Source organism: Myotis lucifugus, unplaced genomic scaffold (genome assembly GCF_000147115.1).
Source record: "Myotis lucifugus unplaced genomic scaffold, Myoluc2.0 scaffold_82, whole genome shotgun sequence".
In the NCBI taxonomy this organism is placed as follows: Eukaryota; Metazoa; Chordata; class Mammalia; order Chiroptera; family Vespertilionidae; genus Myotis; species Myotis lucifugus.
Genome location: NW_005871130.1, coordinates 3,010,236 through 3,035,028, shown reverse-complemented (window position 1 = coordinate 3,035,028; position 24,793 = coordinate 3,010,236). Strand labels below are relative to the sequence as shown.

The 24,793-nt window shown below is 43.4% G+C and overlaps 1 protein-coding gene across 1 annotated transcript in view; it reads right to left on the bottom strand.

Annotated features, from left to right (window-relative positions):
* The window catches only part of ZNF407 (zinc finger protein 407), a 385,654-nt gene that overhangs the window by 32,378 nt on the left and 328,483 nt on the right, over positions 1-24,793 (bottom strand). The window lies entirely within an intron of this gene.

Sequence of the window (24,793 nt, the reverse complement as noted above, 5' to 3'; positions counted from 1 at the left end):
TAACTGGACCAAGAGAAAACTCATAGGATGAAAATCACTCACAATTATAATAGGTTTTATTTAACCTTAATTATCACCAATACCCTTATCCTAAATTCCTTATGCTCGGTAGAACAGGTTGAAAATTAATGCAGTGCAGCATTATTAATCTTACCATGCCATTAAAAGTTAGCTGCCACTCAAGAAAAACCACTCCACATATGAGTCCGAGGAGCTCGGAGCAGCAGAGCACCAGTTTAGTAAGCCTGGGATCGGGCTGAAGCTGGCAGTCAGACATCCCTCTGGCAGCACAAGAGCCCTCGGGGGATGCCTGACTGCAGCTTAGGCCCACTCCCTGGGGGGGAATGGGCCTAAGCCACAGTCAGACATCCTTAGCGCTGCCTCTCCCGCCATTGCTGCACTCGCAGCTGTTAGCCCGCCTTGTGGCTGAGCAGAGCTCCCCCTGTGGGAGCACACTGACCACCAGGGGGCAGCTCCTGCATTGAGCATCTGCCCCTGGTGGTCAGTGCGCATTATAGTGACCGGTCATTCAATTTGCATATTATATAGGACTAGTGGCCTGGTGCATGAAATTCATGCATTCGGGTGGGGGGGGGGAGGGGGTGTTCCTCAGCCCAGCCTGCACCCTCTCCAATCTCGGAGCCCTCAGGGGATGTCCAACTGCCACTTTAGGTCACAGAGATCGGGCCTAAACCAGCAGTCGGACATCCTTCTTATAATCCGGGACCACTGGCTCCTAACCACAGGATGGTTTAAATGTAGTTCCTGTCCACTTCCATGCTATTAAAATTTTTTTTAAGTGGACAAAAGAGCTTTTAAAAATATACACATAGCCAAGACTATCAGTTTATGGTATGTTTTTATTTCTTGCCGGTAGACACCATTAAAAGTTATAAAACTACAGCAATTGCTTTCATTTCTATCTCTCCGATTACCCTGATAGCTGCAATGTCTAAAGAACTTCAAGATCTGTAAAGCCTGTCACATTATAGAAACATGTCTCCTTAAACCAAATGTGAAATTTCAGTAATTGAAGTGATAAATCTGGTGTTTTTGCCGGGGTGCTTTTGATGAGAACTACAGCAGTAAATTAGGACATATTCTGGGCTGCTGTATCATGGTAAAAGCCTTTCCATTACCTGTTGTCAGTCACCAGGGATGGGCAAATAACTCAGTTGTCAATCTAGCTAGAAAGCTCCAAGTTCTGTGTGTGATCAATAGAGAAAATATATATAAACTCTCCATTATCTTCTCATAATTCTTTAGACAACTCTGTTGTTTTCATCCCTGTACTGGAGCACATCTCATTTATTCAGAATGAGATCGGAGATCTCGGAATATTTCATTGCTTTATGGCTCATTATGTCACCTTGTTTTCAGTGGTACATGAGTGTTCATTTCAGTAAGTACAAGCATCTATACCTGGGTTGCCGAGGGTAATTCTACACATGATAGAGACTTAATTAAATCACTAATAACTGCTACTTCCATTTCATTATTGATCTTTCAGCGAAAATATTTATTGCCTTATATTTCTCCTTTAAAGGTCTATTCTTTAGCATTTCTCAGATCACAAAGAAGTATTCTAGAAGTTATATCCCTTTTACATTATTCTAAACAACAAAAGCAAAATGCAAACATTTGTATTCTCTCCCAAATCTGTGTCCTTATAGGAGAAAGAATAGACAATCTACCATTTCAGTTACCACAGGTGATCTACTCAGTTCCACCAGGGTCCCCTGCAGGCTGGCCCAGTGCTTGGAACCAGGTAACAGGATGTGCGCTTCCTGAATGACTGTGGAATTTCCAGCCCACGTGGGAGAGCTGCTGTGTTAGCGTGCAGCACTCATAAACGGACTTCCCATCATCTGCACAACCCTGTTCCATTCTCACATGGTTTAAAAGAAGAAAACATAGCAATAAGGATACATTATTTTCAAGTTTTACTTTGTCAGCTTGGATAAGAAAAAGAGTGAAAGTACTTAAACTATCAATGAAAAAAAAAAGATGATAGGGAACAATGTCACTCCTGTCCCTAATCCTGAACACAGGAAACTTCATCTATCACATTTGTTATTTTGGTTGATAATTAAAAATGATCAAAAGAAATAAGAATCTGACCACTTAAAAGGATAAGTGGGGAGATTAGAAGAATCTTTATCTGGAATGAAAAGGCCAGGCTTGGTTAAGAATGTGCAGTTGTCTGCAACTTTATTAAAAGCAAACTCAGAGTTACTTAGAGGAAGATAAAAGGCAAAAAGGAAAGGAGAGAATGGCCTGACCTTCAAGAAGGTGTGAAGACTTACTCAGGTTGGAGGAATTAAAATGGGGCACTCAGTGTCAGCCAGAACTGGAAAGGACAGAAGAGCATTTCAGAACGGACGCAACTGAGAAGATGGAACATCCCTGAGCACCGTACCTCATAGTCCGCTAATATAGGAAAGTCTGCATTGCTTAACACCGAGGCCCAAAGGAAAAACTGTACCTGCTTCCTTTACAAAGAGTAAAGCTCAACAAATGCAAACCAGGGGACTTTGGGTGAGTGTACGGATTAGCCTGGTTCCTTTTGTCTTGCTCACCTACATCTTGACTAAGCTGGGACCAGGCGACCAGAACAAGCAGCACCACTCATCTGGTAGCAGTTACAAGTTCAAGGCCTTTCTTAGAAAATATAAAAGATTCTGTAGGATCAGACCTGCCATCTGAAGTCTTTCTGGCAACAGAAATGTTGAGGAATGAACAAATTTCTCCAAGAACTCAAGCTAAGGAATAGTGCTCTGTGCACGGGGGTGCTGAGCCTAAATGGGCCAACTTTATGTTCTGGATGGCACTCATCTGTAATTGTAAAAGGCAGAGGCAAGAACACATGCAGACAAAACTAATCAGACAAATGGAACACCTGCTTAATTTATTTTGAGAAAGTATATGCACTTCAGAAAAGTTTTATCAGAGTTTCTTTGGTGGGGGGGGGGGAGTCCCCCGGTGGTGCTGCACAACCCCCCCCCCACGCTGATGGTCTAAATGACACAGCTGCCCCTTCCACCGGGACCCCAGGCCTCAGCGAACACATCTCACTGAATGTGAGCTTCTGCATCCACCTTGCCTCATGGCAAAAGTCCAGAGAACATTCCTGCTGGTGTTCTTTCATCTCATGAAGACGCCACATGTTTCTCTCTTTTAGACAAAGCCTTTTGGGGGCTCTTATTGGAGCAGAATGAGGGGGGAAATGGGGTGTGCTCCAGAGTAAAGAGGGTCCTTTTCTCCATTGCCATGTGAATCTGTCATTAAAAGTGCAAAAAAAATGACTGCTCATCACTTAATAAATATGGACCTACAACAATCCCCATTGTGAAACATCATGTCTTCACTAAGAGAGAGAAAAATGAGTTTCTCCTGAACCTGTATTTAAATTTACATGGAACACACTTTCCCCAAATTGCCCACATGTCACTGCACCCATTTTTCTTTTTAAATCAGGCATTAAATACACACCCCGACTCTGACGTAGGCAATCTGCAGCCCAGCAAAGTGACTCTGTGTGCAATTACAGGCTAAATACAGACAGCGAATAGTAAGGGGAAGAGCTTCCAACTCTACCAACTCCATGGCCACCAGGTATGAGCCTCTTCCCTCCCAGAATCAGGTGCTCTGGGTCAACTACCCAGTGACAGACTGTGCCCCAAATCTTCTAGGAGCTGCTACAAAAGATGAGCCCCTCTGTAATTATAGATACTGGGCTAGTTTTGGACGTATTTAAAGTGAAAACAGGGTTTATTTTAATGAACAAAATAAGCCACTTGTGCAGTGAGGTAATTCTACCCCCTTTTCTATTAGGTTAACATCACCAAAGCAACTCAACTGCACAACCGCACTTGCACAACAAAGCAGGCCTTCTCTCCCTAGTCCCTGCTGGACTGGGAGGTTTCAGAATAGTCAAATCCTATCTATCAAGACACTGAATCAATCGAGCTCACGAGGAGTACCTGCTTCTAACCTGTTCATTGTTACTAATTTAATCCAGGTTTTCAATAATTTGGAAGAAAAACTTTTATTTGAAGTCAACAAAACCAGAAAACAAAATATTAAGGGTTAAAACTATTATAAATCACTTAAGCATCACACACTCCAATTCCCAGCCTGCTAGTTCACCCTACTGGTTCTGATGGTGCTTTAAAGTGCCCAACATTCATTGCGGCAAATTCACAGAATGGGTGGAAGTGGATTTCTGTGCAGGTGAGACAACAGGTCCAGCTGTACCCGGCGAGCACCGAGCCAACCAGCGGGGAGGGCCCAGTGGGGGCAGAGGTCTGAGACCTCAGGCACAAACACACCCCACAACATTCACTGCATACTGATAAAAACTCAACTAACCAGGAATCCTATATGATAAAAGGGTAATATGCAAATTGACCCTAACAGCAGAATGACTGGGAATGACTGGTCACTATGACACACACTGACCACCAGGGGGCAGACGCTCAATGCAGGAGCTGCCCCCTGGTGGTCAGTGCGCTCCCACAGGGGGAGCTCTGCTTAGCCACAAGCCAGGCTGACGGCTGCCATCACAGCGGTGGTAGCGGGAGCCTCTCCCGCCTCCTCAGCAGCGCTAAGGATGTCCGACTGCAGCTTAAGCCTGCTCCCTGCTGGCAAGTGGACATCCCCCCAGGGCTTCTGGGCTGCCAGAGGGATGTCTGACTGCCAGCTTAGGCCTAATCCCCCGGGGAGAGGGCCTAAGCCGGCAGGTGGACATCCCCCGAGGGGTCCCAGACTGCGAGAGGGCACAGGCCGGGCTGAGGGACCCCCCCTCCCCGCCGAGTGCACAAATTTTTGTGCACCGGGCCTCTAGTATAGAATAATTCTAATCGTGGTGGCAGCTAATAACAATTGTGAACATATAAAGAGTGAAGCAAAAATGGGAAATCCACAAATCCACAATTTCAGTGGAAAATTCCAACAGCCATCTCTCAGCATTCCGTAGACAAGTTAGTCAGGATACAGACTGGGGACCACACAGTAAGCTTAATCTAGCACACCACCTAGAGAACACTGCCCAGAAGAGGCAAATACATCCTCTTTGCTTATATGGAACATTGTAAAGATGTCCATCTACTAGACCGAAAGGCAAACTTTCACAAATCTCACAGAACTGGCTTATACAGAGTGCAGTATCCAACCACAGTGCAATCAAATTGATAATAAGCAGAAAAATAAAATAACCCACAAACATCAGTAAGTCCAAGAGCAATTTAAAATAACTCGAGATTAAATATAAAATCAAAACAGAAATCAGAAAACATATTGAACTGAAAAATTTAAAAAATTCTAGAGTATCAAAACTTGTAAGGTGCAGCAAAGGCATTACTTAGAAAGAAACTCAGGCCCGTGAGTGTTTGTGCCTACAAAGACAAGAAATTAGAAGAGTGATTAAGCACTAAAGAAATTAGAGAAATAACAAAAGTAAACAAAAAGAACAGTAGGAAGGTTCAACAAAGCTAAAAGCTATTATTTTCAAAAGACTAATAAATTAACAAACCACTCTGAAGAAAACAGAGAGGCGGTATAGAGGAACAACATTGGAGGGAAAGGGGCAGAACCCACACAGGGGCTGGGAGGCACACACCTTGCCCACGATGGCACCCTGGTCCCTGGAAATCCCCTGCCACCCAGTGAGCTAGTGAATGCCTCCACTGCAGCCTCCCACAGGGATCCCAGAATATACTGTAACAGAGATTCCACAAATGGAAATTCTTTTTAAAAGTCAGTACTATGTTCTAAGTCACAATCAAAATGCCTGTGGACTCGCCGCTCACTTTCTGAAACATACTTCCCCAGGTGAGAGGCACGCTGTCCTCTGAGGTGTAACCCAGCTGGTCACCTTGAGCCATAAGCTGGACAGTGTCTCAGAAGTGTGGGGTCCAATGCTATCTCTAAAGTGTCCCACTTTGTCAAGGACCCTCCTTAGGCAGAGTGCATGACTGATGAGAAAGCAATTCTAAGTGTAATTTAGAAAATATTTTAAAAAGAACTTTTTAGTTCAAGGAGGCACGAATGTAAGTTTAGAATTATGTTTTCTAGAGAAGTATGGATGTACACTTATGTTCAAATAAGCAAATGACTGTGATAACCTCAGAAAAAATAAGGCAATCTATATCTAAGGTTTTCAATCTCATTAATAAGAAGTATTCCACATAGCTTGTAATTTTGTAAAATAAACCTCTCTTAAGGAAAACTAAGATTACCCATCAATGACAATATGCCAGCTAAGCCTGGGACCGGGCCTGGGCTGAGTCAGCCTGCTCTACACGAAACCTCGTATAAACAAAAGCTCTTAGGAAAAAAAAGGGCAAGTTCTTTTGTTTTAGGGACCAGGAGTGCAACAGAAACAAAATATAATAAAAAATGAAAATCCAGGTACAGGAATTATGCATTTCACACTGAATAATTATTTCTGGGCTGCCCGTAAATCCTCTCTGGTAAGCTGTGCATCTAAAACTCACCGAACTGCCAAGGGGTAAACGCGGCTCCATCCATCAAGCAGCCACTTGACAAATACATTCCATAATAGAAGTTTATTTTTATGGGAGGCTGAATCAAGGACTTTCCCATGCATACAAAAACTTGTCAAAATTATTTATGAGTCTTGCTGAGACACACAATATGTCATATCAAACTCCCACTTCCCTCCCAAGCACAGACTGTCAATATCACTGCTACTATCAATAACTCGGGCCTCAGGTAGAGGCCGGGCGGAGGTCACTGTCCTCCCACTGGACGAGAGTCTCTGACCACGTGCAGCTGGGGAGAGGCCGCTCACCACCTCCAGGAGGGGTCCTTAAGGTAAGCATGGGGATGGCACCCAGAGACTTTGCAAAATGGGAACATATGCCTGAAAAATTATGGTTGATTATGACGGAAGTAAAACAAAAATAACAGAAGATATCCCATCATTCATTTTGCACACAAAATATTAGTTAAAGCTGACAAAACAAACCACTGAAAATCAGGACAACAGCCCTTCCTGCTGAAGGCCTGTTCCGAAAGGTTATTTCCGTGGCTTGAATGAGATGGGCTGAGGCGTTTCTCAGGCGGGGAGGAATATGCGTGTGAAGGCCATGTGGACTTGGCGCTGTCCTCCACTCCCGCTATCATTTTATTTCAGAGGCAGCATTTCTTTTTAGTGAGTCAGGCCTTCCGTTGCTCTGACCTGTCACTGTCCCCAACACAGGTTTCTCACTGAGAATCACAGAAAGTGTCCAGTGACCCTGGAGAGAATTTACAGCGATAGTAAAGGTATTCTTGTTTTTAGCTTTGCGGGCAAAGGAAGCCACGCTCTCCTAAATTAGCCCCAGGAACTAGTCAGACAGAGTGAAAGGGTGAGTATTTCTCAGTGCCCCCCTTATCCCGAGAAAAAGGCTGTTTCCTTACTGCCATTCACTCGGGAGCTGTGACACACACCAGGAGCGGCGGAGAAGCCCGTGAACTGGCGGAGAGCCCACATCGTGCAGACCAACAACACTGTGGCTACCTTTGGGCCATGAGGCACTGGATGGGCAGAGAGTGAGAAAGGGGCTGTTTCTAACACAGACTGAAACATGCCCTTGTGGAATCTGCCCACAACCGACTGCTCGCTCCCATTCCACCTGTATAATCAGGGAGATAAGCAGTGGCCAGATGTTCCTGGTCCCAGCACCACTGCCTGTCCTGCTGTGATGGCTCAGCTGCCTCCTGGGACATCCCCTCCAGGGGGCACTGGCCCCAGGTTCTGAGTAGGTTCTGACTTCAGGTCAGATGACCTGGTCATTTTCATTCCTGTGTCTGTCCCAGCGTTAAGCAGAATTTTATTCACACTTGACACTACAGAATCACACTCAGTCCAGAAAGCAGGGTCTGCACTGGGAGTAGACAACACAAAGTGAATGGCCAAGCATCACCCTGGATGTTAGAAATGTGTGACTTTATCCTTGCATGTGGCTTAAATTCACTAGTCTTGATGTATGAAATTAACCTTTAATTTGATTCCTGGAATGCCTAAAGTTAGTAGTTAAAAAAATTAGAGTAAAATGACAGAAGCCTACCTTTTTCTGCAGAAATGTGGGGTGACTACTTGCCAAAGCAAAATTTCCCTTCCCGTAATCCGGAAAAATTCTGCACAAGAAGCATCTCCCTTTCGGTTTTGAGGTGATTTGAGGCCTCATGCAGAGCTGGGGTCTGAGCCCGGTTTCAGGCCTGCCTCCAGAGCCTACAGTTTGCCACCCGCAGCTGGCTGTCTCCTTCCTTTGAGAGCTCAGGCAGGTTTCTCGGCCTGGCCGCTGCTGGCCCTTTGGGCTGGAGAACTCTGAGGGGGCCCATCCTGTGTACTGTGGGGATCCACAGCACCCCGTCCTCTCCTCTCCATGCTGGTGGCAGCCCCCACCCCACCAAGTTGTGACATCCACAATGTGTCCAGACATTGCCAATGTCCCCAGGGAGCAAAATGCCCCCATCCCGGTTGGGAATTAATAAGGGTCTAATCACTGACTGAAATGACACACTCTCCTACTTTTCACTGTCTATTCTCTGCCCCATCTTTACAAAAGACACTCGCAAAACCTTGGTTTCTCTGTTGTTTCTGCTCTTAACGTCTGGGTATGGTCCCTGCAGGTTGGCATTAATCAGGTGACCAGATAAAATGCAGGACTCCACTTCAATTAGAATTTCAGGTAAACAACAAATAATTTTTTAGTATGTCACAAGTATTGCATTACTATTGTTTATTTGAAGTTCAAGTTGAACTGGGTGTCCCATATTTTTATTTGCTAAATCTGGGACATTTCAGGGTTGAGAAAAGAAAAATCTCGCCTTGTGTTTACAGGTAGATAGAAATCAGCGTCAGAGATACAAACTTTGCATTTCAGATAACTTCTGAGGAATGGTGCTATCACACGTGTTAAATATATTGCTTTCCTTTGGTAGTTCTTACTGACAGTGCGTTAGTATTTGCTAGTTCTGTAACATAGGCATTTTTCATTATTACTTAACCTAAAATTGTGCTTTGTCCAGAGGCTGTTAACTGTTGTCTAACAATGGTTTGTAACTTTTAAAAAAGGTCTCTCTTTAACAAATGTCCATTAAATATGTAACTTTCTGGAAATTTTATGGTAACATCTTTAGGTTCTCAGTCCAATGCCAACTGCCAACTAGGAAGCATCTCATACTATCCTGACATTCTATACATGATATTAGTCCATTTACTATACCCTCTTATACTCTAATGGTTACCTTCATTATGCCCAGAAAATCACCAAGTGCATGAGTTTTTGCTCACTTTACTCCACCTATCTTCCATTCACCTATCTGCTCAATCTTTCTCTTCCTATAAGTCAACATCAATTTTCTCTCTCCCACTTAAAGCTACACACATGAACGCACACCATTAAAACAACTCAGACAATACAGATATACATAGTAGCCTACACATGAACACAAACCACTAAAACAACTCAGACAACAGAGATACACGTAGCAGAGAAGGTAGGTCCCCTTCAGAGCTCTGTGCCCATTACTCTATTTGCAGACACACTAACAGATTCGTGTAATACACAAGGTTTACAGCTTCATAAGCAGAACGGAATATTACTCATGTGGGGTTCCAGTCTATGACAGTTACTGGGGCCTTTCTAGCTTACCCAACCATGCCAACCTTTCAGTGTTGACTTCTATTGTCATATCAACAGTGCAGAGACATGGCCCCACCTCCCTCCATTTTCCCTCTGTGCCAGGAACATGAGAAGGACATGTCTGGTGCCTGCCGCTGGGGAGCTCAGGGTCTGGAGGGACCTCATCTGACGGGCACTGATGATCCGGCACAGGAATTATCCACCTGTAGCAGGGAGCTTCAAAAGGCAGTCCTGGAAGACAGCCTACAGAGCGCATGGTGGGTGGAGCAGGGACAGGGGTTCTGGGAGAGTTGAAAAGGGAGAAATAATGAAAAAGTAAAAATGGATGGATCTTTATAAACTTAAACCCAATGACTACTTCTTGGCAAGTTATCGCTTTAATCACCTAAGAATGGATGTGCCATGTTTGTCTTCGAAGGAAAAGTTGTCTGCTGAGAACAGTGACGCAGGCACACTTTAGTTCAGAAAGCCATGTTGGCCTAATTCATACTAGGTGGATGACATTTCAGTAGTAGCCTTTGTGGGCTGGGCCCTGACTGGTCTGTTTCTGCCTCTGTAACAGGACCTACCGTGACTGTGAATAATAGCCACCCTTTGTAACCATGATAACGTGACAAACTGAAAAGCACTTTGCAACCATTTTCACTTTTTATCCTCCTAAGAATCTTCTGAGCTAGGACTATATTATGCCATCTAAAATTAATTATTTGTGGCCCGGCTGGCATGGTTCAGTGGTTGAGCATCAACCTATGAATCAGGAGGTCACGGTTCAATTCCTGGTCAGGGCACATGCCCGGGTTGCGGGCTGAATCCCCAGTGTGGGGCATGCAGGAGGCAGTTGATCAATGATTCCCTGTCATCACTGATGTTTCTCTCTCTCTCTCTCCCTCCCCCTTCCTCTCTGAAATCAATAAAAATATATTTAAATAAAATAAATTGTTTGTGACTAGGCAATACAGTCACCTGTTTCAGAACTCAATGATAATTCAGTAAAGATAAACATGAGACTATAGTGAAAATGAGTAATGCCCTAAGTATAATGTGTACAGGCAAGGTGGACAGACTCTCCTGGGAAAACGACCTGGACAGACCACATCACTGTGCTGGAATACGGTCCTCTAGTGGAGGGACAGGGACCTTCCGCATTGCAGGAAGCCAGAGGTGGCGGCAGGCCTGCAAGGGAAAGATGGGGCCAGCTACAGAGGAAATTCACTTGATTCAGAAAGAAATTTTACTTGGTATTTTCACTTGCCTTTGCTGAGCTGGCTGGGGAAGAAAAGGAGTAAAAGCATCTCTGCCCCAGGAGAACAAAAGCCTTGTTAAGAAACACTGCCCATAGAAGAAAGATTCTTCGATCAGCAGTGAGAGACCCGTGTTCACACTCCAGCTCCAACACCAATGGGAAGTGACACTGTGGGGACCACAGTCCCCTGGGCCAGCCCCAGCTGACAGCTGTCACCCAGGCTCCTCACCTTGAAGATGCAGATAAAACTTGCAAGTCTCACATGTGTGACAAAGACTCCATGGGACCAGGAATGTGGGGGTGATTGGCCTGAGATGTATAAACGTCTGGGTCACAAGGAACAGTGGAGAAGAATGCAGAGTAGCATGAACAAGTTAAGATTTGGTAGGAAATGTCTTAGGAAAAGGTGATGTCTTCTCAGCTGGCTCTGAGGGCTGGGGAAAGTCTGAGTGGGGACATGGCACCAGAGCATCACAGAGTTTTGGAGCTGAGTGACCTCAGTCATGTCTATCCTGAACAAGTGGACCCTGCCTTGGCCAAGATGACAGCAGCCAGCCGATATGGGAGCAGCTAGAGCCCAGGAACAGGATGCCCGGGCATGGTGGGAGCAAGCAACTTCAGGGATGAAGAAACATTTAAACAATTTTAATAACTGCATACTTATTTCAGTGGTCAGAAGGAAAACAGTCAGCTAGTCCATCAGAGCTGTGATAGCTAGGGTTGTAGAAATGAGGCAGAAAGCAAGCATTCCTCACTGACAGGGAGGAGAATGTGTTAGGCGTGCACTGGAATTGTAGGCTTGGATGGCTGGAACACTTGGTTGGGGACAAAAATGAGGTGCTTGTTGTGTGTGTGTGTGTGTGTGTGTGTGTGTGTTTAAATTGAGAGGTGGGTAAGCAGAGGTAGAGGGAAAGAAATCTACTTGGAATGGGAAGAAGAGAATAAACTGAATCCAATGTTTCAACTAGAACAAATGTTTACCCCTCTGACCTTCCCAGTGCTTAGGGCAGTGATGGCGAACCTATGACACGCGTGTCAGAGGTGACACTCGAACTCATTTTTTTGGTTGATTTTTCTTTGTTAAATGGCATTTAAATATATAAAATAAATATCAAAAATATAAATCTTTGTTTTACTATGGTTGCAAATATCAAAAAATTTCTATATGTGACACGGCACCAGAGTTAGTTAGGGTTTTTCAAAATGCTGACATGCCGAGCTCAAAAGGTTCGCCATCACTGGCTTAGGGAAAGACGGCCAGAGCTGTCCTATCACTTTCTTAGGCAGGTGAGCAGTTAAGTCCCAATCACTTCACTGCATGCACACAAATTATGGTGATTCAAACCTCACTTGGGATGGTGACAATGACCTTCTCATGGCATCGAAGGGGCCAAGGGGAAAGTCCAAACTCACGCACCGCAGTACTGCTTTACCCCCTTCCTCAGAGGCTCCCCTTCCCTCTGCAGTGCACCTGAGCAAACACTTCTCTTTCCTTCTGTTCAGCCTAGTGACTCTGTGAGCAATGCCGCAGGACAGGCAGCCACCGCAGGCCGACAGCGGCCCCTAATTGCAAGGCTCTTATGAGGGTGAACCTGATCATTCACTGAATTGTTGAGCTGATGGGATTCTTGTAACTGCTTATAAATTGATAATCTAAATTAATTCATTCCAGCAGAAATCGATTTTGCAGCTCCTTGAGAGCATGTACTAATGCTTACCTCCCACTGCTCGCCGCATCCTATGCTTCATAAAACTGGTTGGAAACAGCTGGATCCAGGTGACCTGCTAGCTCATTAAATCTGTTCCATGTTCCTTCTGGTAAATGATATTAAGCTGGAATGTCCTAACGTTGATTTTTTTCTTTAATTTTATGACAGAAATAACCTAATTTGTAACACAAAATAACAATCTCCTTGGATTACTTTGCCTTGTTAAAATATTTTATGCATTTTTCATTTACACAAAGGTAATGGAAAAATGCTTAAACTATCTGTTATTTAAACCACAAGAGAGATGTTACTGAAAGTCTGATAGCAACAAAAATGATCGTCTCTTCATAGTCTTTACTTTATATCTGCAATAAAAGGCGGACAATTCAATTCATTGGTTAGTAAATAAAGTGCGATGGTTTTTATTTTATTTTCTCTGCATTGCTGGAACTAAAATCAGATTGCTTTTTAAATTCATTTAGAAATAGGATTCATTACTTTCCTTTCCTCTTTCTAATCTAGAAACTAATGTCCACTCAGAACCTCACGCTTTCTTCATCAACAGGAGTTGTAACCTAATTCTAAATCTTATATGAAAAGAATCCTTTTCCAAGCTACTCTCTCCCAGGTTACTGAGGTTGAGGAATGAAATCTGAGCACCTGCTGTTGTGCAGGAGAGTATTAGATACTCACTTCTAGTAACCTCCTGATTTCATATCCGTTTCCTAAATAAATTATAAAATAAAAACAGCGAGGGTGCCAGATCAACACAGGGAAATTTGTCATAAAACCTGTCAGGAGATAGAGGGACCACTTACTTTTATTGCTATATTAGGTGACAGGTGTTTCTCCAATCAAGGGAGGTGACCAATCAAAGCCCCTGATTCTCCTTCAGATGCTCTGACACTGATAGGAGCCACACTCATCATTTTATAGCCTCAAAAGCTGGAACTGTTAACTAAGAAAACCCTTCTTGGTCTGCCTTTCTAAGAGGAACCACCTAATGGCAGAGACTTTTAACAGGCTGAGCCACATAAAACAACCCCTAAATTTATAAACATTTTAAAACTGAACATTACTTGTTTAGTACTAAAAATGAACTCTAAATACTATCCCTAGCACCGAACTCATCATGCGATAAGTGAAAAATATCTAAAGACCCTAACTACTTATATCACAACAGTTAAAAACAGGATTTTAGCCCAGCTGGAGTGCTCAGTGGTTGAGCATCGATCTACGAACTAGGAAGTCACTGTTCAATTCCCAGTCAGGAACATGCTCAGGTTGTGGGCTCGATCTCCAGTAGGGGGCGTGCAGCAGGCAGCCAGTCAACGATTCTCTCTCATCATTGATGTTTCTATCTCTCTCTCCCTCTCCCTCCCTCTCTAAAATCAATAAAAATATATATTTTTTAAAAAACAGAATATTACCATATTAGGAATAAATGACTATAATCCCAATCTTTTACAGATTTTTTTAAAATTAATTTTTGCTTTGAGGTACACAGCTCATGATAAAAATAATGATCCAATCACACACTCAAAATGCACGTGGATTTCTGTGATCTAATGCAGTTTTCTAAGGCAAAGAAGAAAGCCCTTAGCATCTCTCAGCTGGGAATGGCATGTAGCCTTCAAGTCTGTCCACTTCTGCATCTCCCAGCTGACCCTTTCTTCAATGCCCTCCTTAAAACGAATGCAGAATTCACTGACAATTTCTTTGAACACTTTAATTTAGAAAAACAGAGAATAGAAGCACACTACTGCACAGCGGGATGTACGGCAGAATGACCAGAGCTACATGTGCATTGTCGGCAAAACACTCCAGACCTGAGGCAAAGTGCTGCGTTCAGGGGGAAGTTTCTCTGATGGTATAATGCCTACAGCTGTGATCTTGAACCTCCCTCTTCACAACCTGCCCACCCAGACCCCAACCCAGGGCAGACTGGTCACTGTTGTGCAGTTACTGTGGTGGCTCCCGTCCAGCGTGCACAGGGACGTCTCCTCGGCAGCCCGGGCATGTCAATGTCCGCAAAATTTCCAGATACCATTTCTCTGAAATTTTTATTTTATTCACTTTTGTGTCCTCAGTTATTTCTTCACAGGAAATCTGTATGATTTTCAGCAACTAGTACCTTGACCCAATTTGGTTTTCACTTTTCATAACTTCTTACTCAGAAATAATTTCAAACTTACAATTTGCAAGCAATAGTACAAAGAATCCCCTTCCACTTTTGTCTCAGTCCTCACTGTAAATGTTTTGCAACATTTGCTTTCTCTACTCTCTCTCTATACACACACATTATTTTTTCTGTTATAAACCACTTGAGAGTAGGTTGCAGAACTGATGTTCTTTTACTTCTAAATATTTCATTGTGGGCTTCCTAAGAACAGGGACTTTCTCTTCAAATTATATAAAATGTTCCAGTATTTTCCTTTACAAGAAAACCAACAAACCCACATGATTCCCAAACCCCAAGCAGTCAAACACACACAGGATACAAAGACAGAGAAGTCTGGGTCAGGACCCACACCAGTCCGTGCACTGTACCACCTGGCCTGCTGGTCAGCTCCTCTATGCTGGGGCAGTCCCATTTTCCGGATCTTCTCGGCTCTTGTCATTTATTAAACGCACAGGCCAGTCACTGAGCAGAATGCTCCTCTATGTGAGTTCACCTGATCCAAACTGTTTTCTACATCCTGTACCCACAAAGCATCTTCCATTCACTTCAAGCATTTAAAATCCAGCTCAAAATACGTTTTTCCAAAGAGCCTTGCTTTGGTTAGAAAAAAGCAGGGCTCTTTTGCTGCTACTTTCTTGCTGAGTATTTTGTGTTTCAATGTTTAACACTCTTGCTTCCAAATGATTTTTAAAAAACACCCTTATTGAGGAAATACTTAGAGTCAATGAATTAAATACAATTTATATGTGTGGGTCAATGAGTTTAACAATTATATGACCCTTGTAACCACCACAAAAAATAAGATAAGGATAGTTCCTTTACTCAGAAATGTTTCCTCATGCCCCCATCCCCGCTCCAGGAAACAGGTCTGGAGCACGTCACTTTCGATTAGGGTCACTGTTACCGATTTCACAGTAAATGGAATTGAATAGCTTACTCTTTTGTGCCTGCTGAGTAATATTCCACTTTATGGATAATTGGCCTACCTACCCATCTGTTGGTGGCACTGGGGTTACTTTTAGCTTTGGGCTGTTACGAGCAGATCTATGATAAGCATTCATATGTAAATCTTTATATGGACATATGCTTTTATTCCTCTCGGGTAAATTCCTAGCGGTGGGATTGCTGGGTCATATGGTAGATGTATGTTTAATTTTTTAACTTTATAAGAAATTGTTAAACTGTTTTCCAAACTGGCTCTAGCACTTACATCCCCACCAGCAATGCACGACAACTCCAGATGTGCCACCCTCACTAACATTTGGCATTTGCAGTCTTTTTCATTTTAGCCACTAGTGGCTGCATGTCATTATAGTTTTAATTTGCATTTCACTGATGACTGGTAAAGTTTATTAGCATCATTTTATGTGTTCTGGGTCATCTGAATATCTTCTCTCACATATTCTCTCTCATCAATGTTTCCTTTTTCTGGGCTGGACTACTTGTGTCCTAGCTAAGAAGTCTTTGCCTACACTACACCAAGGTCAAAAAGATTTTCTCCTATGTTTTCTCTTATAAATTTTACAGTTTTAACTTTACAGTTAGGTCTATGATTCACTTCAAGGTAATTTTTGTGAAGAGTGTGAGGTAAGGGTGATAGATCATTTTTTGTTATTTATTTTAGCCCTGCCGTGGCAAGACACTCGGGCAATGGACACGAACCCTCTCCAGTTGGGCTGCAGGACCTTGAAAGTAAATAAACTCATTCCTCCCAGTGGGGGTCCATCAGCTGCACGGACTCCCACTGGGAAGAATGAGTTTGTCTGAGTTCCACCTCACACCATTCCTACAGTTCGTTTGACATGTACACATGTTGCTTTCCCCCCTTTCATCTGTTTCAATCACTCTTCCTGCTCAGAAAACTCTGGGGCCAGGCAGATCCTTGAAGAATTCCCTCCCAATGTAATACCATGACTGCCTGGATCTGCACCCACCCGGGTCCACTGCCAGAACTCCCAATCCTGCCATTCTTCCCCATTCTCGTTTCCACAGCACTGCACCTTTAACAAACCATATGGCCTACTTACTTATCATGCCTTTTGTTTTGTGTCTGTCTCCCTCCAGGGAGAGACGTGCTCCACAGGCAGGAACCTTTGTGGTGTACCCTCCATGCTCAGAACAGGGCCCAGCTTAGTGCTCAGGAAACCTGTGTGGAACAAGTGAGTCTCCTGCAGCTCTCACCATGGCCATGGTACACAAGCACAGATTCAGTTCTCACGATGCTGCGGTCCAGGTGAGAGGAGATGAGAGTCCTTGGACCTGGACGTCCGACCAGCACCCCTGGTTCAAATCAAGACTGGGAAGTGCTAATTACATGAGGTTCGTGCAGAAAAGTGAGCCTGGATCTATTCTTGTCTTTCAAAATTGTGTGATGGGACTAACCAGTGCCGGAGGATTCTAAAAAGGGGACTTGCTGAGCTTTAGGCTTTAGACCAGGGGTGGGCAAACTTTTTGACTCGAGGGCCACAATGGGTTCTTAAACTGGACCGGAGGGCCGGAACAAAAGCATGGATGGAGTGTTTGTGTGAACTAATATAAATTCAAAGTAAACATCATTACATAAAAGGGTACGGTCTTTTTTTTTTTAGTTTTATTCATTTCAAACGGGCCGGATCCGGCCCGCGGGCCGTAGTTTGCCCACGGCTGCTTTAGACACTGAGTCTAGGAGGCACCTGAGAGTTTAAGCAGATGAAGTGAATTAAGTGAAGTAGCAATGGCCACAGTGAAGATTTACTGGGCTCAGAAATGTTAGAGAAATCACTGGACATAAAGCTCAACTATTTCATAATACTATGGAAAGCCCATTAAGGTAAAGATAAATTTTAGGAAGTGCTAAAGAAAAGCCATGTTCAATTAGTACCAATATTGAACTTATTGATTTAAAAAAATATACGTACATAAGGTATAATGCTAGCACCCCATTTTCAATAGAATAATTATCATACATGACATCTCTTCACTGAGAGAGATTACTAATCTTAAAAATAGAATTGTCAGATTTCTACTATATTTGCATTTCTCTAAATGTTAGTAGTGCCGAAACATTTAAAATACATGGTTCTACAAGCCAAGCATATTATAGTACGTAGGCTGGTTAAAAACAGAGCCATGTGATGTCTTACGGCTCTCACTCCATTAAACAGAGCCCAAGTGGAAGTGTGTGCCTAGAACCAGGGAACTGAATTTGTACCTAGTCTCTTCCGCTTTCCTCACATTTTGGTCTACAGGTGTTAATCTACATGGCACCCAATTCCTAAAATATAACTTTCTCATGATTTACTTGAAGTGTTATAAGCAGATAATCAAATAACTAGGAAAATGTCTAACTGAAAATTCAGTGTGCAGTAAGCGAGACACATCCCACAGTGGTTTAATAGGCTGCCGCCCTTGGTGCCACGCCAGCCCTTCCCCAGAACTTCTCAGATTTCATCAATCTTTGTTGACTGGCAGCTCAGCAGCTCCCTCACCTTCACTGAGCCACAAACATGTCTGGGCCATCTGTGTCCTAAAGACAGGGAGGACATACCGGCTTCCCCTCCCCCACAGTCCAGTTGACATTCTTCAGTAAAATACACAGAAGAACAGATTGCAGTTCACCCATAGGGCAGTTTCACATTTCGCAAAGCTGTATGGTGCACAAGTCTCATCCATCCCCATCTGAGGTCGTCTCAGACTGGAGGCCAAAGTCACAAGCAGAGTGTGAGTTTTGTTTTGCTTCTGTTGGGAGAGTGAATATGGCAGTGATGAAAGCTCAAGAGTTTCCCACAAACCACTGCTGCAAAAAAGTTCAAAAGGAGCTGAGCCCTAACACTGATGCTGTCTGAATCATCTGTGGAGCTATAAAAACCCTGGCTGACTGTTCAGGAAACCCTGTCAATTCCTTTGCTTTTGAAAGAGATTTCTGCAGTCACCTGCACAGTTCCAAATGTTTAACAGCATTCAAAAAGAGAAAATAATCAGGGAGTGCCAGAGTGAGTCAAACCCAGGAATTTAAGGGAGAAAAGATAAAATTAAGACAAAATTTACTTTAATGACCACAATTTTGCTGTAATTTTTTTTCCCTTGGCAATTGCCCAATTTAACCAAAACCAGTTCTACTGAACTTGGTTGAGATATAGTAAGTGACTAAGTACAACATTTGGTGATGAACTTCAGGTTCACAGAAGGAACTGAAATCTGCACAGTGTCTCATTTGTCTGCTCACTCTCCCGTGACCCCAGGGACCTCAGCCTCATGGATGCTACTGCCTTCACTCAACAATATCAATAACAAGTCACAGAGACCACCAAGACTTTTCCTAAAAGTTATATTTTTGAATCTGGTAAAATATAATTTAAAAAAGTCTTAGCTCAGGACCTCATAAGCTACTTAAGGGTAAGTGAATTTATAGAATACCTATTTAAAAATTAAAGTTATGGATTCAGCATATAGAAGGTAAAGAAAAATGTAAAGAAAATAGCTATCATAGAAAAGCATCAATTTTTTTTATTGACTAACAAATACAATTCTAGTATCTAAAATGCCAAGTTCATAGGATTTTCAGAAGAAATAACAAAAAATTGGTTCTTGCTGCATGCCTTTCTTTCCTCTCGTGCCTTTTGAATAATCTGTGTCATTTCACTGTATACAGAATAACAGCAAAGGGAGCCCAGGCAGAGCAAAAATGCTGAGTTTTTACAAATCTACTCAGTTGTGAAACCACCACCAACACTGAGAACTGGGACATTTCCATCACCCCAAAAACGTGTGGGCTGTTGCCATCAACTCTGTGCACCCCTGTAGTCAATAACCTTCCACGTCCTGGCAACCAAAGACATGCTGTTACCAAAAATGCCTTCCTAGAGTTTCACATACATCCATTCATTTGCATCTGCTTCTCTTACTCAGAATAATGGTGCTGATGTTCATCCATTTTGTGAGTTCATGGCTTTTCTACCAAGTAGCATTTCATCACCATCTTCTTTTGATGGGTGTCTGAGTTGTTTATTCTGAATAAAGTTGCTATGAGCACTCCTGGACAAGTCTTTAAGTAGACACATGTAGACATGAGCAGGAGAGGCTATTGTTGTGCTTCCCCCTTTCCAGCACACACTCTTATTTGAGAAGATAGGACTCTACACTTGAGCTTGGCACTTTATGTAGATGCTCACTGGTTCTGGTAATACAGTATGACCTATAATAGTAAGCCCACCATTCTCTTCATATTGCTGCAATAAATTTGACAGACATTGATGATGTTACCATATATCAAAGGAGCTATAAAATAAATGTGATCTTAACACCTTTAGACTTATCTGTCTATAGATTAAAAGCTTGAAAAAAGTAACTTGTACTGATAAAACCACATGATTTCTAGGCAGTATTAGCTTCTCAATGTTAAATGCATTTTAGGAATAAGCATTTAAAAGTATTTGTGGTACTTTATCAACTACACTTACATTTATACATTGATTTTATATATATATATATATATATATATATATATACACTTGCAGATTCTCAAAGAGGTTAAGTAATTACCAAGACCTTGAAGCTTGTGTGGTACAAGTAGTTTTCAAATTCATGTCTAGCTCATACTCTTTCCTTTATTCCTGGCCACCTCTCAAACTATGTCCCTAATTCTTTGTTTCAGCCACTTATTCATAACCACTTGTGAAATTGGTGTCGCTCTGCTACCCTTCCCATTGGCTAATCAGGGCGATATGCAAATTAACTGCCAGCCAAGATGGAGGCCGGCAGCCAGGCAGCTTGAAGCGAACATGAGGCTTGCTTGCTTCAGTGACGGAGGAAGCTAACGTTCCCCGCCTGCCGCTGCTGGCCTCTGAGCTTGCAGTTTGAAACATTGTTACAAATATAGAAGCTAAACAAAACCCCAGAAACCTGCTTTCAGCCAGCCGGGATCTCAGAGCTGGAGTTGAAACAGTGTTTCGATTATAGAACCCAAACAAACCAGATACCTGCTTTCAGCAGCCGAGGCCTAAGAGCTGGAGCCAAGCCTCAGAGCTAAAGCTGGCCCAGAATAAAAGAAAAAAAAAGAAAAAAAGGAGCGGTTGGGAGCTTCAATCACCCGCCAGCCTGAAAACAGCCCTCAGCCCCTCACCCAGACTGGCCAGGCACCCCAGTGGGGACCCCCACCCTGGAGGGTGTGTGACCAACTGTAAACAGCCATCATCCCCTCATCCAGGCTGGCCAGGCACCCCAGTGGGGACCTCCACCCTGATCCAGGACACCCTTCAGGGCAAACCAGCCGGCCCCCACCCGTGCACCAGGCCTCTATCCTATATAGTAAAAGGGTAATATGCCTCCCAGCACCGGGATCAGCGGAGCCACGAGGCCTCCAGGCACCGGGATCAGCGTGACAGGGGGCAGCGCCCAAACCCCCTGATCGCCCTGCGGCTCTGTGTGTGACAGGGGGCGGGGCCACAACCTCCCTATCCCGCCATGCTCTGTTCGTGACAGGGGAAGGCGCCCCAACCCCCTGATCGGCCCTGCTCTGTGCCTGATAGGGGGGAGCTCCCCAACCCCCTGATCGCCCTGCGCTCTGTGTGTGACAGGGTGCGGCACCCCAACCCCCTGATCGGCCCTGCTCTGTGTGTGACAGGGGTGGTGCCCCAACTCCCCTATCGGCCCTACTCTGTGAGTGACAGGGGGGAGCTCCCCAACCCCCTGATGGGCCCTGCTCTGTGCATTACAGTGGGGAGCTCCCCAACCCCCTGATCGACCTTGCTCTGTGCGTGACAGGGTACGGAGCCCCAACCCCCCTGATGGGCCCTGCTCTGTGAGTGACAGGAGGCAGCGCCCCAACCCCGATTGGCCCTGCTCTGTGCGTGACAGGGGGTGGCACCGCAACCTCCCCATCGACCCTGCCTTGAGTGTAACAGAGGGCGGTGCCCCAACCCCCCAATCGGCCTTACCCTGAGTGTGACTGAGGGTGGCATCGCAACCTCCTGATCCGCCCTGCTCTGTGCATGACAGGGGGCGGCGCCCCAACTCCCCAATCAGCCCTGCTCTGAGCCCGACCAGGGGCTGCACCTAGGGATTGGGCCTGCCCTCTGCCACCCGGGAGCAGGCCTAAGCCAGCAGGTCGTTATCTCCCGAGGGGTCCCAGACTGCGAGAGGGCACAGGCCGAGCTGAGGGACCCCCCCCACCCCCGCTCCCGAGTGCACAAATTTTTGTGCACTGGGCCTCTAGTATATATATAATTTTTAGTCAAAATGTTTGGTACTCAGGTTGCCCATCAAGAGCAACGTAGAGTTTTAAGAGAGATGATTAGTTAGAAAACTAAAAACTTTCCTGGTCATTTTTACAAAGGATAACACTAATTTAAATGATTGTGAAAATTAGTCAGGAATACAAAAAGCTAAGTTTTGCTCTCTTGTTGCTATCATAATCAAGTGGTAGACTCCAAATTTTCCTCATTCAATTACATCATAAAGAAAAAAAGGATGTTGAATTAATATGATGTTGAAAATAATTGCAGTTTTAAAGAAACTTGCATATATAGGTTTAAAATATTAAATTAGTCTTTGGGAAGTTGATTTGTATTTATGTAGTTTTCTTTATACTCCATTTTTCTAAGGAAACTAATTGTATTAAAAAACGGGCAGTATTTTTCCAATTTTTCTTGTGAGTTTTTTGCCCTGAACAAGATTATATTAATAGTTAAAGGGTATTTTAAGAAAGCTAAAATGACCAGAGTAGTGAACAAAGTGAAACATTAAACTCTTTATTTAATGGGGTGGTTCAAATAAAGAAGTCAATATGATGCCAGTAAAAGATACTAAATAAAGAGCATTTTTTAATAACATAGGATCTAATCAGAATTGTGCTCAAATACTGAAGGTATATTCAGTTTTTTTTGTCACTAATGTATTACTGCATGTTTTAGAAAAGGTCATTTGTATGGCTGTTAGTATATATCCTAAAAATATTATAATAGATTTTTCTGATATACTGAGGAGTTGAACTAAGTGAATGTACCTTTAAAAGGTGAACAATTCAATTTTACTTCAATTCAGAATCAAACCCAATGACCTTTAGTGAACCTGAGAAATCAGGTCCGTGGTCATATGCTCCCTCAGACACTGGCCTGCTGAGAAAGAAATGATGAGTTCACCATGGATTTCCATGGAATATTTGATTACATAGGACTCTTCTCCAAAATCAAACCCAGAATTCCCATCCCCTTCCCACTAATTGCTATGTTTGCAAAACTACATTTAATTTTATTTAGTTTTGGGAATAGCAAACATTTCTTCTGTAATGAAGTCACATGCTTCATAACTACCCAGACTGCCTGATTGGTTAAATCATTCAAAACAGTAACATTGACAAAAGCAACAACACTGAAGGTGACTGTGTGCTCGCCCCTGGTGAGGGACTGGGCAAACAAACCGAGAGGGCTCACAGGGTATGTTCTTTTGTTTCCCATTTTATCATGGGATTCCAGCACTTCCTATTTCATTTGAAGTGAACTGCCAATTCTTTAGCAACCAACATTGTGTGCTGCAAGACTGATGGATTACACAGTGCAAGGCGATGTCTGCCTATACCAGCCCTGATCTGTACACTCCCTGAGGATAAGGATAGTGACAAGAAACGGGAGATCTGGAAGTGAGCTCTCAATGACCGGACCACAAAGTGTGAGACAGTCAAAGCTGGGACCACTCACACTGCCGCCCTGACTGAGAGACGCCACAGTGAACCTGTGAGTATTCAGGGTGGCAGGTCACTGCAGATCCTGAAATCAGTCAGGGATCAGGACAACAAGGAAGTGTCTAGGCTACACTCCTCTCCCTCTGACCCACAGGGCATAGCTGCTGCTTGGTTTTTGAAAAACATCATGTCCCCAGTACATAAAAAGCGATTAGATATAGTAGCAGCATTATCAGGAAAACTAAATGATGATAAAAGGTAAAGAAAATTCAGAGAACTTTACACCTGAAAGAAGCCTTTCAGGAGTAACAATGAGCAGAGCTGATGAGTTTTCCTTGGGAAAAAAAAGTGTTCTAATTCATCCATTTTTAAAAAATGCAACTGAATAGAAATGACAAGACCTATCAGTGCTAAAAGTTTCTTTTTTATTTTACATAATTTGGAACCACCAGAGACAGATTTAATTTGCCAATTTAGAACAAAGTTTCAATGTCTGCTTGGTAGATGCTACAATATTTTTACCTGCATACCCGCTGTGTGATGAAGAGAGGAAGCAGAGGTAGTGCTCACAGAGACAGTGATGGAAAGTTCTTCACTTAACAGGCACCACACTGATTACTGGCCACTGGAGTATTGGGGGGAATACATCACAGATGAATAGCAAGGGGCCTCGGGTAACAGAATCTGAGCTTTTAGTGCCTAATGAGTGTGCTGAACCTAATGCAGATTTGTTCAAATCAACACTGTCATCCGAAAATGCTAATTACAAATTAGCTTGATAATTATTCCATAATTGCCAATAATAATGATTGGATTTCCTTAGTTATTGAGAAGAAGGTAAGTTAAAGATTCAACAGCAGTGCTTTGAGAGAGGGACTGTTCATTTTTTATATGCTGAGGTATTTTAATAATGGGTTTGAAGGTTAGATTACCTTTAACAGAACACTTTGTAGAAAACTGTAACTATTTTTATAGAGACAGGCAATTTCCAAACCTTTAAGGATATAAGGGGTGGAAAAGTTACAGAAGAAGGGAACAGTCCCCGGATGCTAATAAACACCCTGGGTGTGTAGGTATGAGTTTTGAAGGCGCCTCCTAGAATGAGCACCTTCACCAGTGGGGACATCCGTGAGTCTGCAGCTCTGCGAAGATCAAATACCATCTTTCTCTGAGGTTATTCCTGGGAAGAAGACATTGTGAAGACTCAAAATGGTTTTGCCGCATCCTGAGCTCACATTTCAAGCCAACAGAAAGAGTGGGAAATGGGGAAATGTACTATTTCAGAGCACAGTTACAAAGCCCGTAAATCATGGAAGTCTCATGCCAACATTTGGCTATGAGTTTTGA